At 37.0% G+C, this 25,416-nt stretch overlaps 1 long non-coding RNA gene across 1 annotated transcript in view; it reads right to left on the bottom strand.

Annotated features, from left to right (window-relative positions):
- Positions 1 to 22,338, bottom strand: part of LOC127479653 (uncharacterized) — a 31,232-nt gene extending 8,894 nt beyond the window's left edge. The window contains exon 1 of the long non-coding RNA XR_007907635.1: positions 22,117 to 22,338. This is a non-coding gene — a long non-coding RNA (uncharacterized LOC127479653). The remainder of the gene's footprint in view (positions 1 to 22,116) is intronic.
- Between the last annotated feature and the right edge of the window lie 3,078 nt (positions 22,339 to 25,416).

The following is a 25,416-nucleotide window of genomic DNA, read 5'->3' as shown; positions in this document are numbered from 1 at the left end:
CACAGTTTATACGCTAAACACACCCTTTCTCTGCTTGGAGCATGGTAAATGCTAAAGTAAATTTCTTTCAGTAACACAGATCCCCTAGCCCTATACTACCTGCTCAATCAGCACCATATATGTAACTTGGGTTGTTAAAACTCAAGATAAAAGCACTGTTCATCAGCATCTGTGAAATGAGCATTAGGACCAGTATCAAAATCCAGGACACTGGCTGTTTATATTAATGACAAACTTTTTCAATTACTCTAGAGCAATTCCCATGTATGAATGCAAATCAGATTAGTACTTAAGCCAAAATTCTGAGGTACCAATACACAATTAAACGGAAGGGGAAAGGGGGGGTGTTTTTCTTTTCGTTGCCTACTGCACTGAAATACTAAGTGTCCTCAAACCACTGCTTAATGACATAGACTGGAAATGAAGTAGCTGAACGAACCCCCTATATGGACATGTTCTGCCAACAACCATTCCAGTGCCAGCAATAAATTCCCAGACTAAACAGTTTAAATTTGGCATTCTCATTTGTGATGCTGTGTTTATGCTACACTCAAGAGATTGATTCTCTAAATTCGAAGTATTCTAGCAAATGAATTATTAGAAATATGAAATTCTGGATGACAAACATATGTCTACAGTGAATTAATCTGATATTTGAATACTGTTCTTATGAAGAGAAATTTGTGGTTGTTTGAACAATAATACCTACATTCAAGGTCAGTCAGGTTTCCATTCTAATTCCTACCTTCAGGAGACTAAATACAAAGCTGACTGAGCCTGACAACCAGCTCTCAGATGAGACAAGATGCTTTTTTTAGTAACCAATGGAAATAATTTTTTTTGGAACCAAATCTTTGTGATTTTTTTTTCTAAATTTCACCTGATTTAAGAAAAGAAAATATTTCCCTTGTATAACTAAAAGTATTTTCAATTTAAATTGGAATTTGTCAAAAGTCTAGCTCAGAGTAGTTTAGGTATTCCAACAAGGAAAAAGGAAGAACTATGCTTGAGAATGGACTGCAAAACAAAACAAACAGAAAAAGCTTCATAAGCACTTTTAAATGTGGACTTAATATCCATGTGTAGCAGCTGGATTGACACAATGGACCCTAACGGCTCCTTCAGGTTCCTTTCATACTGTATTATTCACTCTGCAGTCAGAGTACCAAAGACAACACTTTTAGGAAAAAGGCCTACATTTTTGCAAACAGCTGCATGTAGACAATGACACAGGCAATGTTATCATATGACTGTCACAGTAGAAAAGTGCTCTTGTTTAATGGAAATATTTAGTGTCCGGACATAAGGTCGTCCATGGGTAACATGGGATGCAAGTCAGAGCACTGTTTGGTCCAGGGCTGTGCAACCCTTAACTGATAGCTTCCATAACCAAAAATAACGTAGCCTTGTCCTTTATTTTCTCACTTGCCAGTTTCCAAAGACCATTCAAATTTAAAAAATGTTGCTTACATAACTAAGCTCATTTTGTGTTAGAAATTATGCAAGATGTTTCTGATTTATTGAGTAGTTTTATCTGATTTATGAAAATCACTTTCGTCCACTCTTCTATTACAGGTGAGTGTACTGTACTGGGAATACTGAGCTAATGCCCTTGAGGAAGACCATGTGACTGCAATTATGTATGAATTAACATGTCACAAATTTGAAGCTTTGAGAGAAACACATTTCCCAACTGCACATTTGTGACTTCTGAGTTTGTAAATGAAACACATGAAATAATGACTTGCTCTTCCTCTCTGTTCCTCTTATATACTGGTTAGTTTACTTTCTAGATATGTAAAGACAGGCACAAATACTTACATAGATATTTATCATTCACAAGGAGTGTAAATTAAACATACCATTACTTTATCAGCTATGATAATAAATGCTTGACACCAGACTGGATTTCTCTACAAGTGATGTTATCATTGTTTTTAATACATCGTTTGCCTTTAGAGATATAGAAATAATTTCTGAATGCTAATGCTGCTAAAAGACAACACAGTGCAGGAGTAAAGCCCTGCAAATAAAGACTGAACTGCATTATAAAGCACAGGAATATGTGCTTAGTCAATGCTTTAACTTAATTTGTGCTCTGGGAGCTAAACAATAATTTGACTGATATTATTAGATACATACTTTTTTGGTTTGTCCTGAAAACTTAAAAGTCAAGTTGAAATCAAACTCAGATGTCTTAGTCGATAGCACAAACATAAAGGCAAGAAATAAATGTAGAATACATATGGTTTTGCGGTCAAATATAAACAAGTGTAGCAGATACACATACATATATATTTGTTAGCTGACTATGTAAATTGAGATGAAAGCCCATTTTCAAGCATGACCTGTGATAAACAAATGCATATAAATAAACAATAAACCAAGATAACACTAGAATAACATCAATTAAAACAATTACAACAACTTCTAGTCATCACGAAGTATTGTTTCAGTTCCATCTTAAAACATGAAAAGCTCTCGATTGTTCTTAAATCAACTGGTAACTGATTCCACATTTGTGGAGCCTTGAAACAAAAAGCTTTTTATCCCTATTTTGTATTCATTCTAGGGCATGGTAGTTCCACAGCATGAATAGAGTGTAATGTATAAGCTGCTCTAAGGGAAAGCAGCAGGTTGAAATAGTGGTCACTGATTGACACAGTACTCTAATTGTTATTTTATATCCGTATTTTAAAAGTAAGACTTTGTAGGAGAAAAAAAAATCATATCTAAAGTTGACACAACTGGCAAGTAGAAGTGAAATTCAGATTGATGGAATTTTACATAGCATTTGATATTATGCCAGATATACATTTGTAAGTACAGAAAAAAAAACCACAAAACCCCATAACTGAATATAATGTAGGAAAAAAGGCTTGGAATTCTGATAATCAGTCTGTGCTATTACCTAGAATACTTAAACTGCCTCTTCATGCCCATTTGAAGACAGTGGGGTATAGAGGAGTTTAAAAGTGTTATACCTGTGTGTCTGTCTGTGTATAAATTGTGCTTATTAGCTGTCTTTTCTTTAAACATATAAATAAACCAGAAAAAATTCTTTTCTGTCCTCCAAATCCATTTGTTTTTCAGGTATTGATTTCCATGTTTTCCTTAGATAAGTCTCCAGGAGTCTGGAGAACTGCTAGGATTATGACAACAAAAGGGACAAAAGATTGGAAGCCGTTTAATGACAGGAGGATGGGACATTTAAATCATACTCTTTAATTTTATTTTTTTTCCCCCATACACACTTGCAGGACTTAAATTCTTGACAAACACATAGAAAAAGGCTCAGTCAGCCCTTTGAGAAAGAGCTCTGAATACTGCCAGTTGCAAAGTTCCCTAAAAAGTCTTCATGAAAAGGAGGGGGTATCAAGATTTGATACTGTTAAAAATAAAACAAAGATAAGAGTGAGAAAGTTCAGTGGCTGTTGTTTTTTATAAATTACGAAGACATTGTAAAGGATAGAGTAAAAAGAAGTATTTTTTACCCTTTTCCATACTTTTATAAAGGTCAGATTCAGGGGATTGCTGCGCTTCCACTGAACCCCCAAAAAAGAATACTCTGAGAATAGAAAAAAGAAGGGTGGCATGCCTAGAAAGACGAGATGTCTGTGTGAGAAAGGCGTTTTAGAAAAGAGCCTGTCGCCCACAAAGTACTGCAGCTTAAAGTACTGCAGCTTAAAGTACTCAAAGCTGCATCTGAGGCAAACCATGGCTCCTGCAAACAGACAGAAGGGGAGGCCTGTGTTGTGCCCTCCAGTGTCCATGCTGTTGGTACCCATCCCTGGGGAGGGCAGGATATCATCTGCTCACCCTTTCACAAACTTGTGAATGAATCATGCCTTGGCCACAGCACTGCCACAATTTGTTACCACTCAGCATCAGCCACTTCCCTTGTATGAACAGAGGAACAGTGCAGAAATGGTACTTTTACAGAGAGGGAACCGATGGGATGGAGGAAAAATGTCTATGTGTGTGGATTTATGACCCTGGTCCTGCAAATCTGCTGGACCACAGCCTTGCAAATGGAGTAAGAGGACAGTAGGTCACACTTAATACTTTTGCAGAGATAGCTCACTTTCCAATCACTCTGAGCCCTACCTCCCATGCTGCTGTCTGCCACAATGCCCTTTTATTCTAGTTTCTTACTAAGGATGAGGATTTTGAAATCTAACGCCATGTCTGTCCAAGAGGTGAACCATGCTATTTTTAAATTCCCAGCACCTGCAAAGGCATAGAATGAAGCTGCCATGGAAAGCAAGCAGTTTGGTCAGCCAAGCTGCCTGCAGTAGCTAACAGAGTCCTGTTTTATCCTCACTGTTACACACTTACACAAAAATCTTGTGTTTTCCTCTGTGAATTGAAAAAATTTTCCAGAGGAAAAAACAAAACACCGAGATCAAAAACTTGGACCCAGTGAAAGTAAAGGCACCAGTCTGCGTCCTGATTCTCACCCTAAATATCAGGGAAGGTTTTTATAGTGGATCTGCCTGTCATTCGTAGTCTGATATTCAAATCTTGCAGAAGATGAAGGACTTAAAAATAAAGAAAAAAAGAGATATATTTTGCTTTGTTCATTCTTCTGGAGCAAACAAATATGAAATACGTGTGCATCGAATTATGCAGTGAAGTAATAATTGTAGTAATAAAAACAATGATTGGGTTTAGGTTCAGACACATCATGATGAGAATATAGTGCTACAGTTAGATTCTGACTAGTGAGAACTGATCTAATGAGAACTCTGATCAGAACTGAGTCTTTCTCAGAATCACTGTAGGGAGTGTAGAAAAATAAAAATTATCTGAGTTTAGAAAGGAGAGACGGAAAAGTAAAAGATTAATATTACAGCCTCATGGAAATAGAAGGGTGTCTGTGAGTGAAATAATGATATTCAGTCTGCAAGTTCTGTAGATTCACAACACCAAAGCATTGCAAGGGAGAATTCTGTTTATTGGAACGTACACTTAATCTGATTATATTATCCCTTAGTATTTGGATAGTCCTGGAGTCCTTAAGTCCAACAAACCAAAATAAAAGTAAATGAAATTAGAAGCAAACAATCATTTGGAGAAAAGTTACACAGTAGGAGAAAATTGGCAAAAAATAGGTCAACTTTTGAGCTTGGCATACATAACCACAGTTATTTATCTTTCAGCTTTGCACCTTCATGAAGATCCACTTTTCTGAAATCAGGATTCAGAGAAGTGGTCTGACTCAGTACCAGTACCTCACCTAATGGGTTACCAATTACAAGAGACTCTTTTGCTGTAACATGATAACCGTATGTTAACTCCACTGGAAACTAGAATAGCGCTGCAGAAAGCTTGAGCTACTGCTGAGGTATTATAACTTTACAACATGGTTGGTCAGTAACTTATCTCCAATGGGTCTCAGAAATGGCAGCTGTAACTGTCTCTGGTTCTGTAACTTTAGTGTCTTTATTGTTCACACAGTTCCTTCCCTAGCATAATCCTATGATTGCTGATAGGAACCAAATACCCTTGTCTGAGTATATCTAGTAGTAGTAGTTTTGACTTTAATTAAACACAGTGTATCTTCACAATGGAAGAAGGTAAAAAGGTAAGAAGAATTCTCCAAACTTTAAATTGTTTCTTTCTACTCATACAATAGCAAACAAGAATATGTCTTTTTTTGCTGAAAAACTGCATTTTGTTTTTTGTTTGTTTTTTTTTTTTTTTAAAGAAGCTGCTTCTGATACAGCAATCACATTTTACATTAATTAACCCAGAAATCACTACAAGAGAAATCTTTTTTTCAGTAACTGCACTCCAACCTTGAAATTTCATCCAAATTCTTTAGTTAAGATATTCCAAAGACAAATAATAAGTCTTTTTTAAATCTCACAGTAGGAAAGGTTATGTTCAGAAGCAAATGAAATTTTAAGAAAGGGCACTTGGGCACTTGTAGACATGAAACTAAGCCAAGAAGAGTCCTTATGTGACTGCCATGGTCAGTCAAAAAAGGTTGAATTCCTGTCTCAGATGAAATCATGATTTTCTGTATGAAGTGCCTAGTTTCTGTGAAAGAAGAGAGTGAAGTTATCTACTTCCCAAAACAAGAAGGGACTAGTGACTGAATAGCAGCCAGGAAAATCTGGGACCAGAAACCCAGGCAAAGTAATAGCTAGAAGCAGTTGTGAGAGAACCTCTGAAACCCATAGATAATCTGAGAGGGTATAAAGGATGCCTATACTGAAGATGCAGGAGGGAGGAGAGGACTATAGAGTCTTGATATCTTCTAGCAACATGGCATTGAGGTAGAAAGAATCAGCTTAATGTAAGACAGCTGAGGTGGAAATAGGGTCAAAGCTGTTCACCTAGTGCAGTCAGGTGTTTGCTGGGTAATCTCAGTTAGGCTGAGTGATCTGAAGCATGGAATAGGGTCCCAAGCATTTTAAGGATTCCCCAAAGTCACAGAACATCCACTTCTCTGCCTAATTTTAAGTACTTGAAAGACAATTATACGTTAGGAGAACAATTATTCAAAACTCCCTATAGAAGAGAAACACATTTCCTAAGAGTAAATTCTATACTAGATAGGTTAACCTTATTTCAAGAGAAATTAATATCTCTGTTATTGGTTGCAGAGGAAGTTGAGGGAAACTAAGAGTCAGCACAGCTGTGATATGCATGGATATTATATTTTGGCGTTTGTAAAGAAGAGAAAGTTTAGTGACACTGCAAGTTTCTAAGAAGAAAAAGTTCATGATTCTAAATTTTGGAAGAAGAAGGTGTTTCTGCAACTACTTTATGGAATGAAAGTGGTGATACTTTCGTGAACCTAGATGGAAAGAGAACGAGTTAGCAAGGAAAGTGGAGCAAAAGAGTCTTTGGTCAATGATTCTATCAGGGTAGAAACCAGTGAGTGAAGCATATAAGGAGGACTAGGATTCAGGCACTCCAGGTAGCACCTTATCTTGCTATAATGCTGATAATCAAATCATGAGGGCAGAGGGGCAGAAGAATTTGACATAACAACAACAACAAAAATCTGGTAAAGGAACTAACTCCTCTTGTTCATCCATTTTCAGGTTAAGGCTTTTTTATTATTATTATTTTTTGTTCTTTGTGTTTGTTGTTTTGTTTTGGGTTTTTTTGTTTGTTTCTTTTTTCTTTCTTTAATGTTTGCTACCATTCATAGTGCATACAGACAGATCAGGTTTAAACAGATTATTTGACTGATATTTTTCAATTTAACTGCCAAATAACTTGCTATGGAAGATAATGGCCTGCTTGAAAAACTGCTTTTTCAGGTCTCCAACAGGAGCTCCAGTGAAATTGAGAGAGGTCAAAAGAAGTCAGCTGCCATTTTCACTCCCATTTTTTATGGAAATGGGCAACAGATTGGCAAAGACATTGCAAAGGCTCTAAAGCAATCACTCTTTCAATTTGTCCAATATTAGTTTCAATAAGAACCGAGAACAGAAACAATTGCCAAGAGCCCCTACTCGATTTGTTAAGACTCACTCTTGTCCACTTCAAATCACCTTTGACATTTACGAGCTCAATTTCGCAAACATCATTTGAGTATTATTATTTTATCTGATGCCTCTATTATGCCAGTGTCTAGGATACCATCATGCTAAAGGCTATAGATAGGTATCAAGAACACCATTGTTTCTTATGTCTCCACTTTGTGAAAAATGAGGAAGTTTTTATTATTGTATACAGACCCAATACCTTTGGTGTTACCCATGCAAGACATAGTAGTTTGTAAAAATTTATGTGTATATATTCAATTTGGAAAAAAGGAGATCTAATTGGCAGACATTTATACTAACACTAGCATACTCATAGCAAATTAGCTTTTCCCTGCACCTACATTCTCCTATGCGGAAAACATCTTTGTAGAACTCATAAGGTATAACAAACAAATAAAGGCTAATAGAGATAATAATATTTAAATAAATGTAAGTTTTTACTCTTTGCAGCAGTCAACAGGTTGCATGCACTCACCTCTGCAGTCACAGGAACAGGAAGAAAAATAAACCCATGCCAAAGAAGATAATGATGGTATTGACAAATATTCCTAAGGCACAAATGCTCAGTGTGATTTACTCAGTATGAATCTGGTGCATGGAATTTAGGCATTGGAATAAAATATCTGTCTGGGTCAGACTTTGAGATAGTGTCCAAGAAAGAGAGAGAGAAAATAATATCAGTGTGGGATGGGTGGTGTTTTGTAACTTTTGCAGATTCTTTCAGAAAAGATGCCACTTTGTCTGAAGCCAAAATTCTACATTCCATTCTGCCTACGATATCCTGTAAGGCTGAAATTCTGAGACTGTCAAAGAAAAGTGAAATTCTTTGGAACACAAATGATGGAAGAGTGGAATGGGCAATGCTGAGGACTACATTTATAGAGACCTGAATGGTTATGTGGGTTTAGTAACATACACTGTGTCTGCAATGAATTCTTTGTAGGAATACAGAGAGAGCCAGGATGGTTTTTACCATGTGGGACCCTATGTAGATTATGGCACTTCTTGTCCTAAATAAAATTTAAGAAGAAGAAATAAATGCAAGGAAGGAAAGTTAGTATTTGCCTGAGAATTTGCACATAACTATTGGAGAATAATAATGTTTTTGGGAATGCTCCCAAAGTTTTTCCTGAGAGAAAAACTTGATGATAAGGGAGTTAAGGTGGGCTGAGAAAAATTTCTATAGTATTTATAAGGAAATTCTGTTTGTAGCTCCTTTTTTTAAATCTTACCTGCCCTATAAGTATCTAGTAACAATAAGCTTCAGGTATTCTGGAAATGCACACTTGGAATTATTTTAACATAAGTTCTTTCTTGTGTGTTTGAAAAAATATTTAATATATTATTAAAATACTGCCATGTAAAGAGTAAACACATATGAAATCTGCAGAATTAATAGTAAAAAAAAGAGGTGAAGAGCTTTCCCCCCTTTTTGACTCAGGTAAAGAATAACACATACTCTAAAGAATAAACCATCGAATATTCTTTATATGTAAGCCTTCTCTCATAGGTTGCAAGTAAGCTACAAAAATTTCTATTGACTGCACTGTGGATGGATCAGTGCCACTGAAACCTTGATATTTGCTCCCACTTTCCATTTACTTTTCACTTGTGACTTTAAAATATAAGTGACAATGAAGCATTGTCTCTCTGGTATATAAATGGGAGCTTATTTCCTGCATTTACTCTGTTTTTCTTAGGGGAAAGGGGATTTACAGTTAATAACAAACGCCGTTCCACATTTGGATTATTCCTGTGTACAGTAAAAACTCCTTGAATTTCAAATAATGCCAATTTCCATCTCAGCTGGAGAGGCAGTGGGGACTCTGGTGTGTGCTTTTTATCTCAGAACTGTAAGTGCTGCGGTAAAGGACTTGACCACAAATAATCCCACGTGTCACCAAGGCCAGTGATAAGCAGATGCTTGTGGAAAGGCCCTTGCCCCCTAATCTTCACAGACCTGCCACTCTGCACTGAGACAGGCTCTGTGGCAGGTGAGTAGCAGGGATCTGTTCAAGGCACAGTGGGTGCAGCTGCCCTGGTCTTCCCTCCCTTGGCAGTTCTGTGCAAAAGTAGCATGGAAATGTCCACCACCCTCGCTCGATTGCTACCACTAATGGGTGGGCATATGGAGAATGATTTAACTGATTACCACGTCTGCCTCTAACAGTATTTTGTCAGTTGGCAGCAACTTGCAAAAGAAGGAGCCCAACAGACAATATTAAACCTACATCCCAACATTACATAACTAAAATCTTCATAAGAAGGGAGAGACAAATAAATAGAAACAAGTAATTTTGTATTTTTTTTTAAAGAATACATTTCTTATAAAAGCTTTTTTTTAATAAAGGAAAATGAACAAGAAGTTTATATTGAAATTCCAGTAAAAAAATCTGTTTAAAACTATGACAAACTCAGACAGCAGTAGAGGTATTGTTTAGTTTATCTGCTATTATATTCCCTCTATTTAATGGCTTTGCCAGTTTTTTTCCTGGACATCCGCTATTAGAGTATACTAATATACATTTAATCCTAGTACAATTAATTATATATTCCTTTAAACCAGTATCTTATTCTCTGCCAACAGAGTTAAACCTAATGAAATATATCAATATTGAAGACTCAAATGATGGAAGTAACTTTTCCTACAAAATAATTACAACCAGTAAAGATCACACGGCCAATATTACAGTGGCAATATGTTAGAGTGGGAACAGCACGGTAGTGATGTTCAAACAGGAGCCCAGCACCCCTCAACACTGGAAGCACTAATAATTTCAGCTGGAACAATTGACAATGGGGAAATGAATCATTCCCTTTGACAAGAACAAAACCATATTAAAATGTAATAGTTTATTAAACAACTGACTTCAGAAGTTAAATTACTAAATTGTATCTCCATGGGTTTTAAGAAGTACTGTCTGATCACAATAATGGATTGCCTACAAACTTTTATCTTAGCCATCGCCTCCAGAGTTACTGTATTTAATTATTTAAACATTGTATTAATGAAACATGTTATACTGGTAAGAAAACTACTTTTATCACAGCACATGAAAGAAAAAAAATATAATGTGTGGTTTACACTGTACAACTGCATTTGCATCCCCATTGCAAATAGCAAAAAACATCCTTTCCCTGATCCTCTCTTTCCAGCTGCTCTGCAGAACTAATTTAATGGCTGCCATTGTTCTTGATTCTGACTTGATTAAAAAAAGAAAGAAAAAAAAAAAGAATAGAAACCATTTAAAACCATTTTGGTGCACCTGTTGTGCTGCGTTATGACCCACTGTGATTTCAATTTATGTCACATGAGAACATGCCACTGGAGCACCAGCTTGCATCATGTGCAAAAACCCTAGCAGTGCTGGAAATTGATGTCATATCACATTTTACAATGCATATCTATGCATATAATGCATAGAAACAAGAGGACTAAATAAGGATAAAGAAAAAGAAAAAAAGAAAATAGGCATGGCACAAATGAGTTTAGACAGAACCATTCTGATTTGTACTTGTGTCCTTTAGAGGTTGGAAACCTCTGCTGCAGAATGAAGATCTCTTGAACTATTAAGAACCTAGCAGCAATAGCAGATTGTCAACTTTTTTTGGTGGATCAGCTACAAGAGGGAAGCAAGACACATACTTAATTGGGTTTCAAGTGTTTGCTGACATTAGAGAGATACTGTAAATCAAGAAAATCTGGAAAAGTTCCATGTTCTAGAAAGGGGTAGAATCTAGAGATGGATGCTTCTGCTTATCTCTGCTCGGAGTTGAAGCCTCTCCCTCAGGTTCTTTTCTGGTTCTATCTTCTCCAGCTATTATCCTGTCTTCCTCCTTGACCAACTGTCCCAAGAGGGATAAAAGAATTTGGCAAAGTGCTCTGGAGCACACGAAAGACCAAAACTTAGGTACTTAAATGGAAAATGCAGAAATGAACAAAATATTAATCATATGAGCTTACAGTTAAGCGCCTTTGAGAGCCCTTAAGAAGAGAGATTTGGCTTGGAAATCTGCACTATGAACACACTCATTGAATAATCATGTTTTGTGGAAGGAGAATTCTAACGCACTGCAAAATCCTGTACAATCCAGTAATGCTTTTTCTTCTCACAAGGCACAAGAAAAAACATGCCTTTGCAAAGCACATTTTGCAGACCTGCAGCCTCTTCACTGGCAAAATGATGGCAATAATATTTCTGTTCCTTACAGTCGTGTTGCAAATGCTAATGATTACAAAGTTCTGCAAGAACTGCTTGGAGAGCATTTAAAATGCTAAAAATGCTAAAAAGCCATTCCTTAATGGCCTAAACAGTGTGTAAAAAATCTAACTTCTATTAGGTGGCAACCATTTACAGCCAGAAGAGCAGATGCGCTGTGGATTAAACCAAAGAAAAGACCCCTTTATTAGGGAAGAAAGAACAAAACAACGATCTCAGTTCTGCTTGTAACCAGTGACACTACCAGTGAGGTACTATGTCTACTTTTGACCACTGTCCTTAAAAACAGATGTGGATTATTTGGAGAGTAGAGGTCCAAAGAGAACGATCAGAAAACAAGATCTGTGAATGAAAGGTGAGGGTATCATAGTTATTCTGTCTGAAAGTCTGAGAGAGAGTCTGAGAGAAGTCTGAGAGAGAAATGATAGCAGCTGAGAGATATGTAAGAGAAAGAGAATAATCTGTATGACAAGCCCAATGTGGATAGGACAAGAAATAATAGCTTTGAGTCACAGCAAGAGGGATTTGGGTTAGACATTAAGAAAAAAATTGTAACGTTAAGGAAAGTTAAGCACTGAAGAAGAACACTCAGCTCACCTGAGGAGACTGTGGGATCTCCACTGCTGGGCGATTTCAAGAACAAATCATGCAGATATCTTTCAGACACATTCAAGGTTCTGCCATTTATATGGACTACTGATGGAGAGAGTTCTGTTTCCTGTGTTTCTAAGTTGTACTGTGTAATATGTACAGATAGTGAGAAATGGTTTGTTTGTGTGAAAGCTACAGAGACAAGCTGCTTAATGTGTAGAAGCCATTAATGAAAAGCAAGTTTAATGGATCTTCAAAAATATTCACCTTCCTTTCAGTGTGGGAAGGTGACAACCTATTGCTAAAGGAATCCTACTCTACTGACAGGAAGAGGTCTACAACATTAATTCTCCCTGGAAATTTCCTTCTATGAAGTAGCCAAGCCTACAGGACGACTTTTCCAGGATTGTTCTCCTACTTATAAGTGTCTACTGGGAAGTAGCTTACTGCACATTGAATAGATGGTAGATGGGTTGTAATGCTGGTGCTCCAGGAGTACAGGAAGGAACTCGAATCCTCAGAGGAAGGGTTCTGTTGTGCTATGACAGACGAGTTATTGAGAGTCTGCACTGAGGTCTACTTTCTGGCTTGAAAGACAAATAGCACTTTGAATTCTTCTTCAGAGTGAAGCAGAGACTACAGGGCTGGAAAATGGCCAGGAGAAAGGAACTTTGCAGGGAAAGCATGCCTTATGGAAGACTCGTACGCAGCCAGGATTTCTACTTAGCTTTAGTGCCCTGCGCCTGCCACATGGCATGGCTCACATATTTTAGTTTCTCTCTTTCAGTGAATAAACCTAGGCTAGAGGAACAGTTTCAATCAAGAGTCACCTGCTCCTCATAGGAAAATTGTGGTTTGTCTGGGAGATCAGAGAAGTCAGGCTACCATGACTTTTGGGGGTATGTGGTCCGTGTATGGTGTAATCAGTGGGTCTAGGATCACTGGGTCTACAGTTCATGTGCTATACAGATACCCTCTCCATGGGTAGTGGCTGTTTATCTAGGATTTCTGGACAGTAGCTCATTGCTCTAACTGAATCGTGAATGCCTGGAAATACTGAGCAAATGATTAGTGTCCATGAGATTTGCTTAGAACAGGAAAATAAGACACAGCAGGTTTTTTTGCAGGTCTATGGTAGTACTGAATTTGATTTTTTTAAATGGATAATGGCTGTTCACAGAACTACCAAAGGTAGCCTTGCACACTGTGGAAAGAAAACCTAAGGAAAAATGTAGTGTAGCATCAGTGAAAACTAACATGTATAAATAAATCTAGAGTTGAGAGACCGGTGAGGGCCTGTAGAGGTTTAGGAGAGAGCAAGTAATTTGATGATAGTATCATAAGGGATGTTCCTATTGTCTCACCTGAAGGTGGAATACAACTAGAGAGTCAGAGGAACTACGAAGATATGGGAAATATGCATCCCTACTGAAGGAAGCAAGTCCTGCACTAGGGCTGCACATAAAACTGACAACCTTTCCAGAATCTTGATTAGGAACCCCTCCGTGTTAAGAGCATCTTGCTTTCTGATGTGCTTTTGGAATCTCAGAGAACAAATTGACATGAGATCCAATCTACCAAAATGAAGTAACGAGTGTTGTTTCCATGGGCCCAATGCTGTAACCACACCCATGCTCTTAGCAGAACCACACAAGGACTCGTCTCTTTCATCTTGCTTCTTTATTGCACACTTCTTAGAGTACGTCAAACGAAGATGAGAAAGACCCACAGAAAATGCATGAGTGATATACAGAAGAGGTGTAATTCAGACAGGTGTTTACGAAGCTCTGGTTGAAGTGGATCCTCAAATACTCCTGTTTGGTAGAACTGCAGCCCTCAGGCAGTGGTTGGAAAGAAGGCAGTATAACCTTTGGTGCAAAGCTGGTGCAAAGACTCCACAAAATTTTGTCCTCTTGATCATATGAGAAATTGGAGCAAAAAGTTTCCCTTCACTAGCTTTCTTTCTTTTTAACCTGCACAATCAATTCTGTATCCCAAGGACTTTTGTCTCTGCTTTGTCTTGGGAGCTTTCTTATGACTGTTTCTCTCATTTCCTCCTATTCTCCCGGTCTGTTTCCTCTTGCACTGAAGCAAAAATCAGTTCTAAACAACCTATAACCCCTGATTTTCCCACTAGAAAACCCCACACTGCATTTATCATGGGCTGTGGTTGCATATTTGGGGACAGGGTTTACTTGAATGCTTTTTGACATAACGTATTGGAAGGGCAGGGTTTTGGAAGACTAGAGTCCTGTTTGTCAGTGCACCACAGCACTGCTGCTTGAGCAATGACTACAAGAGAACTAGGAGTCACCCAGCAATGAGATTTTGAGGCTGGATTATTGACAGTTGCCTATAAAGCATTTTGTTCTTTATGTTCCAGGGAGTACATAGCACTTTGGGTATCTGCTGACGGCCAGTCCTTCATTTGGGAGAGCGGAGGTGTGATATTACACTTCTGCTTTATCCAACTTGTCCTCCAAGTGGTAAACATGTGTGTGGGGGTATGCACATATGCAAAGAAACCTTAAAATAATTTATGAAGGAATAAAAAAATCCAGGATGCTATAATCTTATTTACTGAAGAAAAAAAAGAAAGAAACCAAAAAGCCCCTCCCACATATGAACACTAAACAGTACTGCACTTCAAAATACACCTGGGAAGAAGGAAACCTTACTGGATTTAAATGCACTAACAAACTTACACTGCCACGAAACAGTGTATTTGAGGACTTCAGTCAGACCAGCTATTCAGTGTTCTCCTGTTTTGCCAACATATTATGATATGAGAAAGCATTTGTAAATCCTGATATAAGAATGTACCACCAGTTATACTCCACCCAATATATTAAACCTATAACGTACAACATGTCTGAGTGTTAGGAAATTAGGTGCAATTGTCCCTCTGTTATTGAAGGTGAGGAACTATTCATCCTCCTCTTTTCCTACCTTTGTCCTGACCCCTTCAGATCTCCCATGTCTCAGAGGTCCCCACAGCTCTCTCCACTTTCAGTTATCTTTATTCAACCAATTCAAGCAATGCTAACCCAAAACCAAAACACATCAGCCAAATTAGAATGGTGTTAAAACTGAGTGGAATTAGATGGATTTTAAGGTTTAAAACACAGATTTCTCTTTGTGCTAGCAAGTAATATTTATGGCCAAGAAAGCTTTAAAATCCCTTTCTCAAGATTGTTGATCTACATTTACTGCCTGGACATACGGTTTTGGATTGGAGTAGGGTGAGAGTTGATGTGGGTAAGTTGTAAAGTAAAATATTTTTCCTTATTGAAATTATTTGAGAGAGGTAGCTAAAGAGTATTATACTCATACCACAAAAAAGAGGAGTTGACGATATATAGTACTTAACAGCATTATAGTATGGTACGGATATCGCACTGGGAGAAGAATATTTCTTAATGAAGACTTACTGTTGCCTTTGAAACTGGAAGGTAAATTGATGAATTTATCTCATAGCATTCAAATATCGGATACAAAATAATCTTAAAATATCACCATAATGTCATTCTTCCTATATTTTCTAAGAAGGCCTGTTCCCTGAATTGTCTACAAACTACCCTCTTAACCCTTTAACATAAATATTCCCCCCAAATTCTCAAAGGTAATATGTAGAGAAAAGTACTTATTAAAATAACATTGCAAGCCTGGCTAGAACTGATAAAACCAAGAAATTCGCAGCTAAGACTGAAACTCCATCTTTGAGACACTCCATTGTGCTTTGTTGCATTTTAATAAGTGTTCATCTGACCCTCTGCCAGTTAATTATGGGGATCTTCAGAATTTTGTTCTGGCCCCCTTGCTCTTCAGTACTGATGTGCTCCTTTCACTCCTATTTTTAGGGACCTTAAGGTGAGTTATCATTGTTAACCTGCTAACATCCAGATCTATTTTGACCTTTTAGCTATCCTACTAAGATAGCTTTTAGTCTTTTTGTCTTACCACCCTAAAGTGCAAATTTGGACCTTAATGGAATCTCTTAAGGGGAAAAAAAAAAAGAGAGAGAGAGTGAGAGAGGAGAATCACAAAAAATCAGATCCCTTCTCTCCCTACCAATCTGCTAAAAAGTAGCTCCAAATTTTCAGCTCCATTAGATGAAAATCTGTTTATCATTTACAGTATGGCCAACAGAACTGAGAAAGTGTTGGATCTTATTTGGCCATATCCTTTGGGTCTTGGTTTTTGTTGGCTTGTTTGTTATTTAGGTTTTTTATCCCCTTTTGAAATTGCTTATTTTGCTTTACTTTGGATTTCCTATTTGAAATAAGAAGAGGTTGTGAGGATGCTGTAAATCTTCCTATGGCACTACTTGTCTTGTTCCAATTTTAAGGTGCAAGAATCCCCTTTTATCACTTCCACAGTGGTAAGAGCAATACATGTATCTAGGAAAATTTTAATTCAGGGGAGAGAGAAAGAAAAAAATCCAAACCAACCAACCAAAAAAGCCTGTGGAAGAAAATGTTTCCCAGTACCTCCTGACTTCCTGTAGCTGCTCTCTGCATCAAGATTTTGTGGGTTACTCCTGAAAGAAACATGGATTGGAGAATTAATTAATTTCCTCCAAAATGTAGCCTGTCACCAATGAGGAAACATTACTCTGCTTGGTAAAGCAAAGGAACCTCTTAAGGGGACAGAAGTAAACCTAGACATCATTAAAGAATAACAAAAAATTCTGATTATTTGGAGGTTCCTGGATACAATGATGATAGAGACAGAATTTTGAAATGCTGTAGACAAACACTGATATTGTCATTCTTGTTTGAAACACTCCTCTGAATCTTCCGAGATTCATCCATCACTGGAAAAATTTAATGCACACTATTTTACTAGTGGAATTTTCCTATTGAATGTAAATTATTCCAAAATTTATTTTCAGAATGTTTCATTCTTGCCTTTGTCAGACAGCTGGTAGAGGAAAAGGGTTTCAAAAATAAAGAAAATTGTATGCAATGAATAACCAGTTGCAGTAGACACTAGGACATTAAATGTATTTTTATTGTGAGGACATAATGCTGCTATAACCTAACCTTCTCCACCCCCATAGGGTAAAGAACACTTAATGAGAGAGAGGATGCTTTTATTAATCTGTAGTCAATTTCTGTGTTATATAAGATTCATTAGACATTCACTAGTAATTTCTTCTCTCTATCCCTTATTTCAGAGACAAAAATACTTTTTCAACCTTTGATAAGAAAAGACTGATAAACAGTTAACTAATACACATTGTCTGTTTTTTTTTCATATAATCAATAAGATCTTGACACAGGGAAGCCAACATGTTTTGTTTTTTTTTTTTTAGAAAATCTTTAAAGATGTGCATTACCAGTACTTCAAACTTCTTCTGTTTTTTGAGGATCTGTCAAACTGTATTTCTCAGAAGCAGTTTTCCTGGGTGTAGCTTTTTTCTGATAAAGTCAACCCTATAGCAGAAATCCCACTGGATGATTAGAGAGACCCTGAGATTAGCTCAGTTGATTAGAGCCTGATGCTAATGATGCCATCCTTGTGGGTTCAACCCCTGTTATGGGCCATTCATTTAAGGGTTGGACTTTGTGATCCTTGTGGCTCACTTCTAACTCAGAATATTCTGTGATACAAAGAATATGATTTTCTGTTCATTTTTTCCCTGCAGTTTCCAAAGTGCCTTCTTTCCCTACTCAGGAAATATTAGATTTCCTAGTAGCTGCTGGGCTGAGCTCTTTGGTTTTGCCTCTACTCCTAAACAAAGTTAATGCTAGCTTGTTGTCTCTGCTTTTTTAGCTTTGGTCCAAAGCTCATTTTCTGTTTACATTCAGACATTTGATCAGCTACTTAGATGGTTTTATTAAATTTTTATTTAAAACAATAATTATAGGAAGAATACCTTCTTATAGCAGAGAATATCTCCTTAAAGCTAAGAAAGTCCCTGCTTTGGTATTTTTTGTGAACAAGAAAGGCAACTTTCTGAAATCCTAAAACATTATCAAATGAAGGGTTAAGTGATGGTATTGATTTTTATAGCATATTGTTGCTTCAGTGAACTTGAACAGTAAGCCTATGATTAACTTTTCTCTTAAATAAAAATCTAACTTTGATTTTTTACATTTTTATTTCTAAGGAGATTGGGTAAAAATATCCCAAACCAAAGTAATTCTACTCCTCACCCCTTTAAGGTTGTGAACACAATGGTTTCCTATGCTCATACTTGCTGACAGGATGTTACTGCTTTCCTTTGATATATAACTTTATAGTATCTGCTGCTAGTCAATTGCCCTTTGATACTTAATTTTATAGTATCTTCTACCAGTTTTTTAGACCTTTTTTATTGGTGTTGGTCAAATCAGGTGTATAAAGCAAGAACATCAGCATGAGAAGTTTGAGTTGAATGAGAATGAGTCGTCCATTAATTCTGATGGTAGGTTCCAAGTCCAGTGTTATGACAGATTTCTGACACCTTTTTCCATAGGTTTGTTAGCTAGTTTGTCCTGGCTTGCCCAAAGGGATACTGCCAAATCTTTAGGCCCTGATCCTGCAGCCAAATCTTCATGTTTGGGATCCTTTTGAACTCAGCAAGTTTTTAAGCAGATTTTAACTTCAGATGAACATGAATTTGTTCCAGGAGACAATCAGCTGTGTAGCTGCTGAGAAATTCAGATAGTTACAGATCAGGAGATGCACTGATCATGCAGGTTTTTGTCTTCTATATGGTCACAGTAGCAGCATCAGCTCTTGTGATGTTGGAGGGCCACAGGGACCCTGGTGTCTGTGTCCTCCGTCTCTCTCTCTCTCTGAATCTGTACATACACACTTATACATGCATACATATATATAGTAGTATCCTGTGACTAATTTACATGCAGGTATACATATATACTTGTCTCCTGAGTGTGTTTATCTAGTTTCCAATTTGCTATATATTCTCCATTTGAGATGATCTGTTTTCTCCATAGCATTCTGGGCATGGATATGACTTATCTCAATCACACCACCTCGTTCAGGTAAAGTAAAAAAAGTGAGAGAAAAAGTGAAAGAATAGAGAATTATTAAATCCTTTGCATTAAAACATAAACACATAAGTAAATATACTAGGTGCCAAAGTATCTTAGGGGGGTTTTTTTGTATGTTTTTGTTTGGTTGGTTTTTTTGTTTTGGTTTTGGTTTGCTACTTTTTTTTTTGGTTTTCAGTTACAGTGTGCTGGAGGTATCTGAGTTAGGATTTTGGATCTGATTAATTTCTTAAATACACAAATATAAATAAGGAGGAACACTGAGAAGTCCCCTGAGGAAAGCCTTATAAGTCTATCAAAGAATGAAGTCTTTGTTTCTGGACTTTGGTCTAATATTTTTATAGTTTTCTTTCTGTGGAAGTGACAAATGCAAAACTGACTTCCAAAACTCACTCACTTCTTTTACTTATCCAGAATATGACTCTAAGATACAGCTCTAATAAACCTATCTAAAAAAGGAACTCTGATCTCCTAGGAGCACCAGAATAAAGTTTGCAGTAATTCCTGCTTACATACAACAGTTATGTAATTAATAAAAAAGTATCCAGAACAGTTAGCACATTCTGGAGCCAAGATTATTTTACTTTACCATAACGAACATCATTCTGTTAAAAGATAGTTCATCCCTGCAAATAAAGGCACAAAACTTCTGTTTATTTCCTTGAGTATTTCATATTAAAAATATGGTGTATTTCCAAGTGTTATGTGTGTCACCATTTATTTAATCTATTTTTTCAAAGCAATTATCAACTTAATATAAAATACTCTTTATGAAACAAAAAACTTGCCAAGATTGAGTTCAGACGTAAACAAAATATACTGTCACAAAATACTCAGTTTTGTTTCTCTTAAAACAGGTGTTTAATTGTTAAAGTGAAATGATGGTAAATGTAAAATTGGAACTCAATTTTATAAACTCTGTTTAAAATGCAGAGTCGGTAACTTGGACAACATCTCAATGATACGTGAGGGGTGAAGCAGGAGGATTAGAGATACTGAGCAAAACCCCATAGAACTGATAATTTTCCCCACTGTATCCTTTTAAAAAGCTGCAGTTCTCGTTTCTTATAAATTTAGCCTCTTTATAATTTTCTTACTGCCTCAAATTTCTTAAAGAAAATGTGACATCACTACAGATAGCTTCTTTAAAGTGTTCTTAAACTACATTTTACTTTGTAAATATCTTTGAGTAACAGAAATGCAAGACTAGATCCTGCCATGAGCAGGAAATCCTACTGGAGTTTACCAAGGTGAAACTAAAATTTGGCCTACCTTCCTTTATAGGGAGGGCAATGAGTCTCCTCTCTTTTTCTCCAAACTTTGGTGGGATGAGCCTTCGCTCCCCAAACAACTTTTTTTTTTTAAATTAAGGAAGATGAAGAGAAAGTGAATTTTCAGGTCACAAAACTCTGCTATGCAAAGATCTATATGGTTATGCCAAGGACCTTCACCCCTGGCCATCTCAGAGAGTCAGAAACTGATGAAAGTTGTGGAGTTGAAGTAATATATAAAAGCTGGGAACCAAACTTGCTAAATTGAGCAGAGTGTTATAATTGAGCACCTACATTCCATCAGACTTTGCTGAATAACCTGCTGTTACTAATATCACCTACCACAAAGGCATGCTGCACACAATGATAATAATTTTGTGTTTATAAATCACCATGAAAATATACATTTCCATATGACATCAGTGCTCTAAAAAAATGTACTATTGTGTGTTTTGTTTTGTTTTAAGAATTGAATTTTTCTTTGGAGTTATAATTGTAGTTCACCTTCCTGGGAAAACAGGACATTTTCCATATTAAAACATATGGCAAACAAAATTAAAATTTGCTCTTTGTCTGAGATTAATTTTATGCTAACTTTATTTCATATAAAAGCTCTTTTTCCCTAAAAGAATATTCACAGACAAGGGATATCACAGCTTTATCAGATAAATACACTTTTAAGGAGTAAGTTTGCATCGTAAGGAGTCTTTCAGAGGTCCTGCTGCCCTGTACAAAAGATATTCCAGAGGCTAAAAGTGAGGTCATTCCCCACTGTCAACACCTCCTCCAAAACATGGGACAGTAGCAGCAAGGAGAATGCTGTACACCCTCTCCTGCAATGCAAACTGGCTTTAAGATCGATACTAATATTTAGAGAAAGAAATATTTACTGATATTCCCCATGCCAAACACTGCAGCTGTAACTACAAAGCATGTGAAGATGTCAAAGCAGCTAGACCCCTTCCTAAAAGTGTGTTTATTTATTTTTTTTCTCTTCTAACTGTAACATGTGACTGCTTTTCTGCTTAAACAGCTCTAAAGGGCTATGAAAACTGAAGTCCTTCAAAGCTGTTTAATGTTTCCTCAGATTCACAAGAAAATTCTGCATTACAGATCTCCTAGCAAAATCTCTGAAGCACTGCAAGCAATACTCACATAATTTTCCATTAAGTCAGTATATGTGTATTCAACACCTAGAAATTAAGGAAAGTGAATGTGGACAGGGGAGGGAAAAAACAAAGGCGAAGGGGGGAGGGCCAGGGGGAGAAGGGGAAAAAAAATAGAGAAACCCTGCCCTGAAACAGCCATGCAGCTATTAAACATATGCCAAAGTAAACAATAGTGTGAGGGTCTGCCATAGCTTTGCCCTGCAGGTAGACGGCAGGCGGCACAGAAGGAAAGCAAATGGCAAGGAAAAGAGAAAGATGGTACAGGATGTGGATGAGATGCCGAGCCCTGAGAGCATGAACGGCCTGATTGTGATCCTCAAGTCACACTATCAGCCATGCAAAACAGGACATACCTTTCTGGCTTGCTGGTTCTGTCGGCTGAAACAAAGCAGTCCCATTCTCAGCAGGAGGCCAAATCAAAATGAAATTTTATTTAGTCTGCACTATCCCCAGATTGGGTTTCAGAATGACTGCTTTAAGAGATAGCATGGATGTGGCTGATGCATGCTTTGCATATGAAACTGCAATAGAGGGGAAAAAAAAAAATCTACATAATCAAAAAAATCTGTGCCGTGTGGATGGCAAAAACCCCTGGACGTTAGTGAAGCAGCTACAATGGATGTTTTAAAAAATGACCTTCCTGAAAAAAATGCACGTTTGTGCTCTGCAATGCTATTTTCCATAAATATATATTAGATCATTTTGCATGTAATTATTCAGAAGCTGCCCTGAGAGACTGAAATATCAAATAATTTTTCTTATTTTTTTTTTAAGCACGGAGCAGAATTACTGTTTGGAAACAAATGCAGAGAAAATGTATATCTAAAGAGAATTTCTGTGTCTTGCGCTGGCTGGGTGTGATTGCACCTCAAAATTCTCTTCAATTTAGTGTTTTGTTTAAGTCCTGTTTCCTAGAGTACCCAATGAAAGGCCTATTGCAGTAAAAAATATGTTTTTTGTGCCACTGATCTAATGCATTCCACCTTGCACTTTTAAGAAAGGATACATTCTTTGATTAGACACGGTTAATTTTACAGACTATTAATAAATAAAAAAGATCATCAACTGATCACACAGTATTTTCATTAGAAGTTAGAAATAACTTACAAAGGCAAGGAATAGTCTGTTGAATATGCAGGGCATACACCATGTAATGCCTTTGTTGTCAGTTATGCTGCAAATGAGATTTTCAAATAGGATTTGCAGAGGCAGGGCAGTGATCAACACAGTGCAACATCCAGGAAAGGGAAGTTGAGCACAGTATTCTGTGAAACAAGGGGGCAGAAGGGAGCCTGTTTGTAGATACGTATTATTATCCATAGAAAACACTTATCACGGCTTGATTTTGCTACACCAGCTACTTGGAACTAGGCGATACCAATAATTTTGTAAGTGCGCATCTGTGTGGGCACATGTGTTTATATTTATCTGTGTGCAGGGCATGTAAGCCTGTAGTTTGTGCACATGTACACACTTGGTTCTTAGACTGTAAAAGACAAGCAAAAAGCAGCACAAACAATACACATTTTCAATTGACAGATATTTCTGTGCTGAAACAAGCAGTGCTAATACCGTGCTCTATATGTCTATAGCATATGGACAGCCAAAGAACGGGAAAGAAAAAACCCCCAGAAAGCCAACACCACAAAATCTTTCCGAATGCAAAAATGCGAGATCCCAAATAAACAATATAGATAAAAACTTGCAGCAATAAGGAGATACAGTGCAAATCATTCACACAATGTGCTTTCACACAGCAATGACGGAAGTCACTGATAACAATGCAGCCATGTGCAGATACTCCTCGGAGAAACAGTCGAGCAAATTTTGTAATTCTATCTCCTGTGCTTTGCAGGCTGAGTTTGAGACTTGCTTTAACAAAATACATGAGAATATTGCTGTTTTAAAATTAAGTGTTGGACATTATGGAAGGTAACTTCATAATGAGTTCTTCTATTGCTATTTAAAGCTAGAAATCCATAAAGACCACAGTGAAAAATATAACATTTGTTTCCCTTATGTCTTGGAACAACTGTTTTTATATTTGTAGTCATCCTAACTGTTGTTCCAAACAATATATTCAGATAGTCCCTAGCCTCATGCTGTATCATGTTTATACTGATGCATATCTTATAGTGAAGCTTCAACTGTATTGAATTAATTTGATTTTTTTGGGGTGTTATTATTTTTATAAATGCTGTTTTTTCTTTCTTTTTTTTTTTTCTTGCAGAACTTCCCACTTTAGGAAAAAAGAAAGATGGGATTGCTTTAAAAACAGAAGACCAAATACAAAGCTAGTATTCCCAAAATTCAATGCACCTGGCATTCACTTTATACCTAATAAGCATCCGTGAATATGCAAATGTTCAATGTCTCTAGTAACCTCATTAATTTATTCCTCAGGCAATCAAAGAATGTGAACCAGTCCTCTGCTACTAATACTGGAAGTAGTAAGCTGCTCAGCATTGCTAGAATCATCTGAACGCACATTCTACATATTGAAAAACTATTTCATCTTTCTTCCTTCCTTTGCCACTGTAATTCAAACAAAGACTTCCTACCTCAGTTTACATAGCTGACAGCAAAAGTTGAAAAATGCCAAAAAATAATTAAGACATATATAATATATATCTATATCTCCATGTGCACACATGCAGGCTGGGAAGATAAATAGTTTAAAGAGATCTCAACAGAATTTCAGTTTGAAAACCATCTGAGTTTATTTATTTATTTGGAGAGGGGGGAGCTTGGGCAGGATGGGGGAGGTTGGGAGAAATGACCTGCCTCCTACTCGGCAAAGCAGCTGAATAATCTTTTCCTTTGCCCACATTAAAAGCCCTGAATAATGTTTATAAAATGTTAGGGAATCCCGGTAGGTTTCCTATTTAACAAGCCATGTATGACAAATCACAGTGTAATGTACTACGTTCTTAATCTTTAATTAGAATGTGAATATCTGCGCGAGAACGCAGTTAACTTTGACACATTAAATCTTCTGGTTAAAGTGCCTTACAGGAAGTGCAAAGATGAAACACTGCAACAATCTACTGCCTCTCTCCATTCACCCAGACAGTTGGGGAAGGATGATAACATCTTGTAATACCTGCTCTGTAGTAATTAATCGCTGTGGTATTTAGGACCATTCAAGTAGACAAATATGACAGAGACAGGGACAATTAGGAACCTTGTTCAAGCTACATTAACTTTTCCAGCTATTACAACACAGCAGCTCAAGTTTGCTTGTAAAAGCTGCAGAGGGATTGTTATGCATTAGCCGTGCGATTATTAATGAAAGAAAGGGAGAATTGTGTTTATTGTAGTTTGAAAATTGCAAATAAATTTCAATTATCTGCTATGTCATTTTGTTAAACATGCATTCTGGAAATGCCTTTGTACTCTAAATCATGAGCTACTTAGAGCAAACTAATACTAGAAAGCCTTTGGGAGATACAAAGTCAATATTTTTGTTCAAATGGCCTTCTTTCCATTTCAAACCAGAGACAGACTGAGCTACCTGAAGATATTTCAGATAGCCAGTGAACCCCATAGACACTGGCATTCACCCTAACTCCATGTACCAACAGGCAGTCAGATCAGACTGACATATCACTGGTGGAAGATGCACTCTGCTCCACAAGAATAAGAAAGCTCAA

The sequence above is a fragment of the Manacus candei genome, unplaced genomic scaffold, assembly GCF_025592945.1.
Source record: "Manacus candei isolate 608988 ecotype Guabito, Panama unplaced genomic scaffold, ASM2559294v1 h1tg000069l, whole genome shotgun sequence".
NCBI classification, from domain to species: Eukaryota; Metazoa; Chordata; class Aves; order Passeriformes; family Pipridae; genus Manacus; species Manacus candei.
Note: the sequence above shows the minus strand (reverse complement) of the source record. Positions and strands in the feature narration are given on the sequence as shown.